This window comes from Callospermophilus lateralis, unplaced genomic scaffold, assembly GCF_048772815.1.
Source record: "Callospermophilus lateralis isolate mCalLat2 unplaced genomic scaffold, mCalLat2.hap1 Scaffold_378, whole genome shotgun sequence".
Taxonomy (NCBI): domain Eukaryota; kingdom Metazoa; phylum Chordata; class Mammalia; order Rodentia; family Sciuridae; genus Callospermophilus; species Callospermophilus lateralis.
Window position 1 is genome coordinate 1,252,404 of NW_027514223.1, and position 10,508 is coordinate 1,262,911.

At 40.3% G+C, this 10,508-nt stretch overlaps 1 pseudogene; it reads left to right on the forward strand.

Annotated features, from left to right (window-relative positions):
• The first annotated feature begins 1,755 nt into the window (after positions 1 to 1,755).
• On the forward strand, positions 1,756 to 3,163 carry LOC143388217 (cyclin-Y pseudogene; annotated as a pseudogene).
• Positions 3,164 to 10,508: the final 7,345 nt, after the last annotated feature.

A 10,508-nucleotide genomic window follows, 5' to 3' on the forward strand; every position in this document is an offset into this window, starting at 1 on the left:
ACTTCTTTCAAACCCTAATTAGCATAAATTTGGACCAATAGCAGTAAACCAAGGACTATATAAACCCCTATCCAAGAACTCGGATGGAGAAAACCTGCTATGTGCCTGGTATTCCAGTGTGAGTGTTCCATTCTGTTTCCTGGTGCACAGTTAATTCTTCAACTTCATGAAATAAGAATTAGAAAGAAGAAGAAGTGGTTGGTGAGCCTCTGGGGTCTGCTGCAACACTGGAGGGCAGGGCCTGCCACTGGGAGAGGCGTGCAGAGGCCTGCAGCTTGCACAGACCCCCACCCGCCTACAGAAGCAGCTGAATTCTATCTCAGAACTCTGGTTTCAAAGATATTGTTTTATGTTAGATAATTAGTAACTATTTCAATTTCTCAACTTTAATTCCTATTAGTGAAAATGCTGAGATTTCCTGATGAGATGAAAAGGTTCTGTAAAGTGGTGTTAGGCCATGAGAATGAAATGGGGTGTGTTTGTGGGGGTTCTCTCCCTTGTCTGAGAGTTGACAGATGTGAAAATGGCAGCTGTGGTGGTGGAAGCAGAAGCAATGGGATGGTGACTGAGAGGGAACTTCTATCATGTCACTGTGCTGGTGACCTGAACCAGCATGGATGGGACCCAGCCATCACTGAAGAAGGGTAGTCTGTGGGCTTTTATTAGAAGTTGTCTAGGTTCTTATTTCACTTGTAGTTTGGTGGGTCATGGGAGTAGAATGACTAGATTCTCCATGATCAATTGGAATTTCATTAGGTCTTAGATTAGAAAGAGGAACCTCTTTCATGTACTCACATAATAGGTGTGTTTATATTTCCTTCACGCATGTACCTTGACATCCAAGAGGCAAGATGTGGGTGGGAGGTGGGGAAATTGAATCTGAAATATTTTGGCATAACTGAAGAGTCATGATATGTTGTACCAAATGGGAGTGGGACAGAAAGTGGGCTTCTTCAGGAAAATGGAACTGGTCACATTGAAATCTGGCAGAGTTCAGGCTCCACTGGCACTGATGAGTCCCTGTGAGATCTAGGTGGTTTTGGACCTAGATCTACAATGGGCGACTACAGGGGAAGTCGCCCATTGCTCTCCTCAGACAGGGCTTACTGTCCCTTCAGAATAAGCACGCTGTCTGAAAAGCAGATGAAAACATAAGTCCAAGAGAAAAGCCAATAGCATGATTGGGTAAAAACTCCGTCCATTTTAAAAGAATACTTGTGGAAATTGCATACATCAGATTTAAAATGTAGTCCCATCTCTCACTGCCCTAGTCCACAGAAATTGCATTGTAGAAAGGAAGGTTTCTTTGATTCATTGCACATAACTTCAGGAAGCTGGCTTTTAAAACACTTGCTCTGGGCCTGAACCGGAACCGCTTGCCGAGGCCGCTGCTGCCGCTGGGGCACCTGGCGCGAAGCGCAGGGGGTGGAGGCGGCCTCCGCGGCGCCACCCGCCATGGCGGCGGAGGGGTGAGCACCGCACGGCGGCCGCAGTCGCGCGCGGACCTGAGCGCTCCTTCGGCGCGGACAGGCTCGGGCATGCGAGCACAGAGGCTGAGGAGAGCCGGTGCCGCCGCCAGCTCGTCGCCGCCGCCCATGGCGAGGCCCCGCTGCCGCCGCCGCTGCTAACCCGGCGGCCGGCGGAGGCTTCCGCCCCCTCCCGCGGCGCGGAGGGCGGGCCTCCCTCCACGCCCCCGCGCCCTGCACGGGGGACTGGGAAGAAGGCGAAAGCAGCAGGAATCGGGGGCAGCTGAAGATGGGGAACACTACCTCGCGCTGCGTGTCGTCCAGCCCCAAGCTCCGGAGGAGTGCCCACTCCAGGCTGGAGTCCCACCGGCCTGACACGGACCTGAGCCATGAGGACACGGGCTGCAACCTGCAGCACATCAGCGACCGGGAGAACATCGACGATTTGAACATGGAATTCAATCCTTCAGATCATCCTCGGGCCAGCACAATATTCCTCAGTAAATCTCAGACAGACGTGAGAGAAAAACGCAAGAGTCTCTTCATTAACCATCATCCTCCTGGACAAATTACAAGGAAATACAGCTCCTGCTCTACTATTTTCCTAGATGATAGCACAGTCAGTCAACCAAATCTCAAGTATATAATTAAATGTGTAGCTCTTGCAATATATTACCACATCAAAAACAGGGACCCAGATGGAAGGATGCTCTTAGATATTTTTTATGAAAACCTTCATCCTCTTTCGAAATCCGAAGTGCCACCAGATTATGACAAACAACCCAGAGCAGAAACAGATCTACCGGTTTGTTCGAACACTGTTTAGTGCTGCTCAGCTGACAGCCGAATGTGCCATTGTCACCCTGGTATACCTTGAAAGACTTTTAACGTATGCAGAAATAGATATCTGTCCGGCCAACTGGAAGCGAATTGTTCTAGGGGCGATCCTTCTGGCCTCCAAGGTGTGGGATGACCAGGCCGTGTGGAATGTGGATTACTGCCAGATCCTGAAAGACATCACGGTGGAGGACATGAATGAGCTACAGCGACAGTTTCTTGAATTGCTCCAGTTCAACATCAACGTCCCTTCCAGTGTATATGCCAAGTATTATTTTGATCTTGGTTCTTTGGCAGAAGCAAATAACCTGAGCTTTCCCTTGGAGCCACTGAGCAGGGAAAGGGCCCACAAGCTTGAGGCTATTTCTCGCCTCTGCGAGGACAAGTACAAGGACCTGAGAAGATCCACGAGGAAGCGGTCAGCAAGTGCTGACAATCTGAATCTGGCGAGGTGGTCCCCAGCCATCATCTCCTAACCATGGATGTCCCCACTGGAGGCCGCACCATCCCTCAGTTTCTCCTTTAGTTTGAGAAAAAATGAACTTGGGGTGGTTTTGTTTTTGTTTTTCCCTTTCCTTTTCTTTTTTAACTCATAGCTCCATCAGGCTGCCTTCATGACCTCCTCCACGCTGTGTGAACTGCACGCAGCAAGGCTTTGAGGAAGCAAGATCAGTATTGTGGAAATCCTGTTTCATGCCTTTCCCCATCATCAACAGCACTTCCTTCGTGGAGGAAACAGACTCTAATCCTGGAGGAGGAAATAAAGGGAAAGGGAAGTCGTGTGGATGCAGGGAAAATGGTTGAATGCCTTGGCTATTTCTTAAGTCTCCCATCTGGTCAGTAGATGAATATGACAAAAAAAAAAAAAAAAAAAAAAAACCACACAGTAGATAGCAGAGTTGGATGTGCATTAAAGACAGGAGTGCCACGTTTATCACCCTCATTTGGATCAGTATGTTCTGTAAGACTTCTTGCATTCCTTCTTGCTGCTTTTTTGGGATTTGGGGGATTTTCATTTGTTTGTTTTTATTCTGTTTTCATTTTGGTCCCACAGAGTAGAGAATATAGTTTGTACCCACCATGGCACAGACATCCAAATAAATAGTACTGGTTTGTTTCTCTCTGCACTACTCTGCAAGCTGACTTTTCTTTGTATTCCCTGCCTAATTCATTCTTCTACTTCCATGTCCATTGTTGCAAGCAATATTATTCTCAATTTTTATATGTTTACTTTAAATCAAAGTTAGTCTATTTGTATAAAATTTTTTAAAAATCTAAAATTTAAAAAAATGGGGTGGGTGGGGTATTCCAGTGGGCAGACCATCGAAGGGAAAATGTTACTATTTACTGAGATATTTTTCACAGAATGATGAATAAAACAACTCAACTTGCAAAAAAAAAAAAAAAACACTTGCTCTAAGCTGGAGGCTGAAGCAACAAGTTGGAAAATGTTGATTTATTCAGTTTCTAATAACCTATTGATATCAAGTGCAATAAAGACAAATCCAGTTAGTCTGGCCTGGAAGGCAGCTCCCCTTGGTGGATGCAGACAAGCTGAGTGAGCACACAGAGCATTTCTTTCTCTTGCAGTTGGGGTAGGGAAGTTGAAGGATGCTCCACCAACATACCAGCCCAGGGATCCAAATGGAGTGGTCAGCCCTCTCATTGACTCTTCAGCCTCTGGAGGCCTCTGGTATTCTCAGGCAAGTCAGTTCCGACCTTGCTTTCAACTCTAGCTTTCAGATGTCCTGGAAGGAAAGATGGGCAATGGGAACTGTGGATCTCAAACCAGGTCTCTAAACTGTTCCACTCTCTGCAGGGTCCTCTCCATTTAGCAATGATGAGATTGTAGATATGTGAGGTTTTTGTTTTGATTTGTTTTGTTGTTTTTTTTTTTTTGGCAAAGAATGTGGTACTGTTATGGAAAGCAGTGTGGATATTCCTCAGAAAACTTGGAATGGAACCACCCTTTGACTCAGCTATCCCACTTCTCTGTTTATACCCAAAGGACTTAAAATCAGGTTATTATAAAATCATCAAGGTTTATAGCAGCTCAATTTTCAACAGCTAAACTATGGACCAACCTAGGTGCCCTTCGACAGATGAAAGGATAAAACAATGTGGTAAAAATATTCCATTATTTTATGTTTATGTATATATATATATATATATATATATATATATATATATATATATATATGATGGAATATTACTCAGCCTTATAGAAGAATGAAATTGTGGTATTTGCCTGTAATGGATGGAGCTGGAGAATATCATGCTAAACGAAATAAGCCAATCCCTCAAAACCAAAAGTCGAATGTTTTAGCTGATGTGCAGATGCTAATTCACAAGGAGGGGGCATCTATGGAAGAATAGAGTAACTTTAGGTAGAGGGGAGTGAAGGAAGGGGAGAAGATATGAGTGTAGGAAGGAGAGTAGAATGAATCAGACATTGTTACCCTATGTGTATACATAACTATGTGACTGGTGACATTCTACATCACGTATAAGCAGAAGAATGAGAAATTATACTCCATTATATAGGATGTATTAAAGTGCATTGTACTGTCATTTACAACTAATTAAGGCAAATTTTGAAAATTTTAAAAAAATAATATTGTACTGTAGGGATTGTTCAAAGTCAGGTTATGTCAGTGAATGGATGTGGAATAAATGGGGATAATATGTCCACTTCAATTGGTTACAAAGAGATTGTGGTCCCCAGGAAAATGCATGCAAGATTAATTGAGCCAAACTGTCTCAACTCAGAGGCTGTTGGGTCCTCCACTCTAGACCAGGGTGTGTGAGGGGCCAAGTCATTGTCATTCATGTATCCCCAAGGATTGGCACACAGGAAACTTTGTATGGTTATTTGCTTATTGAACTCAAGTAGGATTAAAAAAAGACAACAAACATTCATTTGGGTATAATTCCAATAATTTATAGAATAAATGGAAGAAAATGTGCAGAGGACATTTGTACATACTTTACCCAGGTTCACTATTGTTTAATGTCAATTTCTTCATTTTTTCTTTTTCTCTCTTTTTTATTCATAGAATTATTTCTTGTTGTATCTCTTGAGAGTAAGTTGCACACATCACTGCTGTTTACCCTTAAGTCTCTCTGTTTGTTTGCTAACAATAGGAGTATTCTCTGCATACCTGTGTTGTTAACCCCCGTAATTCTAACACTGACCCAGTACTTCATCTACTCGACTACCTGTATTCCAATTGTCTCATTATTCCAAAATATTCTTTATAAAGATTATTTATAATAAGCCATACTTATCCTTTTGCTTCAGAATAGGACCTAGTCCAGGATCAGGTATCACATTTATTGTCACATCTCTTTAGTCTCCCTCTACCTAGAACATTCCTTTTTCTTTTATGACATTGACTTTTTTGTGAATGTAGTCACTAACTCTTCTGTATTGCAGTGGGTACACATTCTGGTTATGGGCTTGACTTTTTCCCGCTATGTCTCCATAAAAATCTGAAAGGCTTAATTAGTGACTGGCTTTTTGTCATGGGATCTTGAACATCACATGCTGTGTCCTGAGAAATAAAATATGTAGGACTGGCAACCAGGGATGAATGTAGAATTGGTAATTTTTTCTTCCTGTTTTGACAACTTTCACATTCTCTTGAGGGGTGAGGATTTTCTATCAAGGGACGTCAGAAAAGAATATTCCTCAATTTAAAGGTATGGCTGCCTCCTGGTCATTTTGGGCTCCTTGAACAGACAAAGGTGTTGCTCTACTGGTGGTGATGATTGACCCTGATTATCATGAAAAGTCAAAGTTTTTGCTACACAATGGGATAGGGAAGATGTCCTAGACCCTTTTTGATACATAACAAAATACCTAAAATTGTATAATTCACAAAAAAAGGAAAATTGTTTCCCACAGTTCTAGAGGTCACAACTTGGAAACGTATGTCCCAATGGCTGTGTCATCCTTTAGCAGATAAGTGGAAGAAAATAAACCACTCTAATGAACCCTTTTCTTTTTATTCATTTTAATTTTATTTTGGTGCTCATAAAAATATTTAAAGAAATCCAGAAAATGTTTCATTGTATTTTTTTATTGATCGATTCTTTTAGTTATACGACAGCAGAATCCATGTTGATATAATTATACAACATGGAATATATATTACTCTCATTAGAGACCCATTGTTATGAACGTACATGCTCATGGGAGTCACTGTATTGTTTTCATATATGTACATGGAAAAATGGTGTCAGATTCACTCCACTGTCTTTCCTTGTCCTCTCCCCACCTTCCCTCCATTCCCTACTGTCTAATCTACAGAACTTCTAGTTTCCCCCTCACCCCCCTCTCCCATTGTGGCTTAGCTTCTATAGATCAGAGAAAATATTTGACCTTGGGTTTTTTTGTTTTTTTTTTTTTTTTTTTGGAACTGGTTTACTTCACTTAGCATAATGGTCTCCAGATCCATCCATTTGCTGGCTAATATCATAGTCATTCTTAATGGCTAAGTAATACCCCATTGTGTATATATGCCACATTTTCTTTATCAATTTATCTGTTGAAGGGCAGCTAGATTGGTTCCATAGCTTAGTTATTGTGAACTGAGCTGCTGTAAACAACCATGTGGCTGCATCACTGTAGTATGCTGGTTTTAAATCCTTTGGAATGTACTGAGGAGTGGGATAACTGGGTCAAATGGTGGTTCCATTCCAATTTTTTAAGGAATTTCCATACTGTTTTCCAGATTGTTTGCACCAATTTGCAGTCCCACCAGCAATGTCTGAGTGAAACTTCTACTATACATCCTTGTGAACACTTAGTGTTACTTGTATTCTTGATAATTGCCATTATGATGGAGTAAGATAGAATCTCAGTGTAGTTTTAATTTGCATTTCTCTAGTTGCTAAAGATGTTGAACAACATTTTTTCACATATATGTTGTCCATTTATATTTCTTCTGTGGAGTGTCTGTTCAGTTCCTTTACCCATTTATTGATTAGGTTAATTTTTTTTGTGCTAACTTTTAAAAATTCTTTCTATATCCTGAAAATTAATGCTCTATCTGAGGTACAAGTGGCAAGTATTTTCTCTTATTTAGCCTCCTATTCACGCTTTTGATTGTTTTCTTTGCTGCAATGAACCTTTTTAGTTTGAGGCCATCTCCTTTATTGATTCTTGATTTTATTTCTTGTGCTATAGGAGTCTTAAGGAAGTCAGTTCTCAAGCTGATACATTGGAGAATTGGGCCTACCATTTCTTTTAGTATGTGAAGGGTTTTTGATCTGATATAAAGGTCCTTGATCCACTTTAAGCTGAGTGTTTTCAAGCCTCTTTTATAAAAGCTCCAATTAATTCATGTAAGTTCATGACCTAAATAAAAAGTCCTCACTTTTTAATACCACCATGAGGAGGAGTATGTTTCAACATGAATTTGGGGAAGACATGATTATTCAGCAGAGGTTCATCTGGAATGTTGGTGTTTCATATCCTTGATTACAGACGGACAAAGGCATTATTCCCAAGGCTCAGATCCCTTTAGAGAAGATCATAATTACCCATCATGAGCAACTGAAGTGCTAACAATGGGTGAAAGGAATCTAGAAAGAGTGTTGCAGGAAGATATTATCTTTCAGATCACCTATAGCATTAAGGTGGTCATACAACACTGTACTACTTGGAAGTGAGGATCTTCTAGTTGCTAGAAGAATCTTCTAGTTAATGTCATTCCCACTTATACTTCCATTGCAAGCATTTTAAACATTTATTTTTATCTGCAAGTCTATACTACTTGGAAGGACACAGTAAACTTAACAAGTTGGAGAGGGGAGTTGAGTTGGTGCCACTCCTGTATCCTTTGGCATTCTTCTACATACCAGTGGATTTAAATATATATATATATATATATATATATATATATATATATATATAGTGGTGCTGAGGAACAAACTCAGTGCCTCATGCATGCAAGGCAAGCACTCAACCACTGAACTACAACCCTAGCTAAACCAGTGGACTTTTTGTGTTAACCTGAAGACTTTTTTTTTTCTTTTCTGGTTTGGGAAACACATTTAATCTGCTTTCTGTGCAGACTAAACGTGTTGGGAGGTTTTGTGGCCCTGGGATGTGGATCTGAACACATGACAGATGGGGAGTTGGTGGGAAAACACTACCATTTTAGCCCTTCACTGTCTTCCCAAGGACCTGTTAGCATCTCCTTGCCCTCAGTGGTAACTGCCTGCTTCGTGGATCCTTTTTTTTTTGGCTTCTTTTTTTTTTATACCTCAGATTTCTAGTTTCATGTCTCTATTTTCAGGCTTCATTTCCTAAACATTTTTCTTTGAAGATCTGCTTCTGGAGACACTTCAAAGTTCTCATGACCATTCAGGGAGGTCCTCCTCCAAGTGAAATATTTTTGCTTAACAATATCCAAATGACTATAACAAAAAAATGTTTTGGAAGTAGTATTCATACAGAAATACACACATTGAAAAGTACACACTCAAGTATTGTCAGCAGGTGAACGCCTAGGTCAAGGTACAGATACTACTAGATTCCAGAAGTGTTTGCATTTGTCCAGCTGTTGTAGATACTATGAAAACATTTTCCATAGTGTTTGTACAAATTCTCATTCTCTTAAGAAGAATGGAAGGGTTTGGCTTGCTCCAAATCTTCATGGCATTTGATAATTGCCTATCCAGTTTGCTTCAGGCATTCTGGTGAGTGTGTGGTATATCACATGGTAGGTTTTAATGTTTCAATTTCCTGATGATCATTTTCAATATGGTTTGCTGCCGTATGATTGTTGTCATTTGGAAATCCTTTTTTGTGGAGTGTTCCCACCTTTTTTTTTTTTTTTTTTTTTAGTCTTTCTATTGGGTTATTTGTCTTTTTCTTGTTCATTAGCAGGAATTCTTGATATATTTGGACTATGTGTCATTCATCAGATAAATCTGTAGTATACCTTCTCTCATTCTGCAAATTATCTTTTTCACTCTATAATTTGAGGACTTTTGATGAACTGGATTTCTTACTTTTAACATAGTCTAATTTATTAATTTTTGTTTATGTTCCATGATTTTGTGTCCTGTTAAGAAATGTTTGCTCCAAAGTCATGAGGGTATTCTCATGTATCTGGATACATAAGGCTTTGTCTGGGCTTTCTTTTGAATTGGTCAGCTTATCTATAGTTGAGTTTATTCTATTTTTAAATGTAGCTTTATAATAGGTATTGACATCTAAACTTATTCAAGATTAACTTTGCTTCTCTTCCCTTTGAACTTCCATAAGAATTTTAGAATCAGCTTGTCATATTTTAAAGAAAAAGTTTTGAGGATTGAGTGGGAATACATTAAATCCAACAATTTCTTAGGGGGGAAAATTGACACATTTATAATATTATGCCCTACAGTCCATGAATATGCTATATACATTGATTTGTTTAGTTTTCACTTATTTTCTCTAGATGATATATTTTTAGTTTTGAGCACAGAGTCCTTGCATACCATGGGCTATTGGAGCTCTAAGTTATTTCAAAGGCAACAAAGAATCAATTGAGAAGTGGACATATTCTAGTGAGTGCAAGTTGAACTGTTTTCAATTAAATCGCCTACCAACAAACTACAAAACTATTACTACAGTAATACTCTGGAGTGAACTTCAATTCCCTCTTCCAAAGGAAAAAAAAAACTGTTGTGTGTTAAATTGTAATCTCCAAAAATAAGGTGAAGTCCAAATCTCATTTAAGTCTGAATGTGAGCTTTGTAGATGAAATCAAGATGAAGTCACACTGAAGTAGGGTGGACCCCAATCCTTTTTGATTCTTATGGGAAAAGGAGAGACCCAGACATACATATGTGCATGCACACTCGTGTGCACACACACACACACACACACACACACACACACAATATCATGTGACAATGGAGGCAGAGATTGGACTTACTGCTTCAGGACAAGGAAAGCCACGGCTTGCTGGCAGCCATTGGGAGCTTGTAGAGAAAATCAAGAGACAGTTTCTCTTTCAGAGCCTCCAGAAGGAGCCCACCTCCAGCCTCTCCATTTCCAACTTCCAGCCTCCTGAGCTGTGAGTCAATAAATGCCTATACTTTTAAGTTGTCCAGCTTATAGTACAAAGTCACAGCAGCCCCAGAAACAGATATAAGGATGATCTACATGCCAAGGAGCTCTTAGGTCTCTACTCTCCTTTGTTTCTT